We start from the raw sequence: 2500 nt of genomic DNA, 5'->3' as shown, positions 1-2500 counted from the left end.
AATCTAGAAAAACACACACGGTGAGAAAACAAACGTTTGGATGAAAACATGGAATATATGGATTATACTAAAGTCAAGTCAGCCACGAGTACACCAAACTATCTGTTGTTTTCTTTTGCAGTGCTTGTTTTACTTACTTACACGTGACATGTATATTTCTATTATTCCCTTCTCAATCCTGACAGAGTGTCCAGAAGTAGCGTTTATTAAAGGGGAGAGTGAAGACTTCGGATTGAAGAGGTTTTCAGTGTCAAACTAGAAGATTTTGAGCAACTAATGGGTTGGTTTTCGTTTTCATGTACGTCTTATTCTTATTAAAATCTGTTTTTATTGTATTTGTTATATACAAGTATACTATGAACACAGGCAAAATAAGTACAATAAAAAAATAAATAAAAGGACACCACCACCACTACTTATTATAATAATGTTGGCGTGAGCTTGTTGCAGTTGGATTGACACTAAAGTCAGCGTATAAAGCTGTGGAACCTTATAACACGTTAGCATTGTGTTTAATGTCCATCAAACAGGGCAATAGTGGTCTAATAAATAACTAATGATAATTATCACGTCAAAGTGGTTAGCAATATAAAATGGCTCCCTATAGTTAGAGCAAAATCGAGGTAGAGTTTATTAGAGTATAAAAAAAAATTGCTCCTGGAACCATTGTTTAATTAAAAAAAATCTATTTCAGTAGAGAATCGAGGTTGTACACGTTATCGTTTTTAACATTTAAATGCTTTGTCTTCTTTTTGCGTTAGTTAAAGTTAAAGAGGAGAATGAAGTGCTGAATGAAGCGGAAGAGAAGATCCGTGATTATATAACTGAAAACTTCTCGTTCACTTACTTCGCAGACTAAAAAGTCTTCCCCACGAAAAGAGTTAAAGCGTCCCAGACCAGAGTAAGCAACACTAGCACCAGTGTGAAAGCGTTCACTCAACATGGAAGCCTTAAGCTCACATGAAAACTCATACAGAAAAACCCCTTTCCCCTGTCAACAGTGTGGAAAGAGTTTCAAATGAAGAAAGCAGATCTTAACCCGGCACATGGGAGTCCACACGGAGAGAAGCCTCACACCTGCCACTTGGTGTGAGAGAAGGGTTCCCGATCAAAACCAACCTTAACAGGCGTGAGAACTCATACAGAGAGGCCCCCTTTGGCAAGCAGACAGGGTGAAACATTTCCAGTCAAAGGTAGACTCTGATTACCGTGCGAGAAAGTGACACACAGAAAGCCCTTTGCGCCTGCCAGCGCGCTGTAGATCACGTTTCACTCAGAAAGGAAGCCTTAACAGGCGCATGAGAATCCACACGGAGAGAAACCATACACCTGCCAACAGTGTGGGCCGTTTCACTCAAAAAGTGGTCCTCGACGGAGGCGCCCGAGAGTCACACCAGTGAAAAGCCTTACCTGCGTGCCAGCAGTGTAGGAAGAGCTTCGATCAGGCGAAAGCTGGGCTTCTTCCTTTGCGCGAGTTCATAAAGGTACCACGGCCTTTCCTGCCTTCCGTGCATGGAAGGTTTCAGTCAAAAAACAAACATAACCGACCGTAAAGAATCCACGGAGAGAGATTTTCTCCTGCCCTCAGTCACGGAAGAGATTTCTCCAACACGTCAACCTCAGTCCACGTGAAAATCCACTTTCGGAGAAAACCTTCCCGTATCGTCGGTGTGGAATGAAGTTTTGGCGAAGCGAAAACTTAATCGCATGAAATTCACACGGAGAGCAACCTTTCTCATGCCAACAGTGTGAAAGGTTTGACAAACCAAACAACCAAATCCACGTCAGAATGCATACAGGAGAAAGCCTTTTACCACCTGTCAGCGGTGTGGAAAACGATTCAGCAGTAAAAGAGAGCCTCAATTACACTACACAGTTCACACTATAGAAAGGCCTTACACCCAGAAAGCGGTGTGGAGTTAGTATCACTCAAAGAGGATTCTCAATGAGATGTGAAGTTCACATAAGCCCTCGGTGTGAAGGTTTCCTTCAACATGGACACCTTACGACTCCACGAGTACTCATACAAAGGAGAAAGGCCTTTCACCTGCCAACAGAATTGGAAAGCGTTTGAAAAAGAAAGGAAAGCAATTACACATATAGCCTTTACTGCAGCACTGTGGAGTAAGTTTCACTCAAAGAGTGTCTCTCGATAGCGCTTGAAATACTAGGGAAAAGCCTCACACATGTAGCGATTGTGGAAGAGATTTCTCAACCATCTGTAAAGTCCACATGAGCGTCCACACTGGAAAGTACGCACCTCGCAGCAGTGTGGAAGGTTTTGATCGACTAAATCCATGAAATTCATCCAGAAAGCCTCTGGTGGAAGAACAGCAGGCACATGAAGAGATCACACTGGAGAGCCCTATGTACAGCCACACACCCTCAGCGTTTCAGCATGAAACCAACATGAACGTAGAGTGATGAGAACTGGCACTGGAGAGAAAGCAGAACCGTGCCACTCCTCGGAAGTTTCAATCAACGCAGAAACCTTAAAGTC

This window comes from Puntigrus tetrazona, chromosome 4 (assembly GCF_018831695.1).
Source record: "Puntigrus tetrazona isolate hp1 chromosome 4, ASM1883169v1, whole genome shotgun sequence".
NCBI classification, from domain to species: Eukaryota; Metazoa; Chordata; class Actinopteri; order Cypriniformes; family Cyprinidae; genus Puntigrus; species Puntigrus tetrazona.
This window is presented reverse-complemented; position numbering follows the sequence as displayed.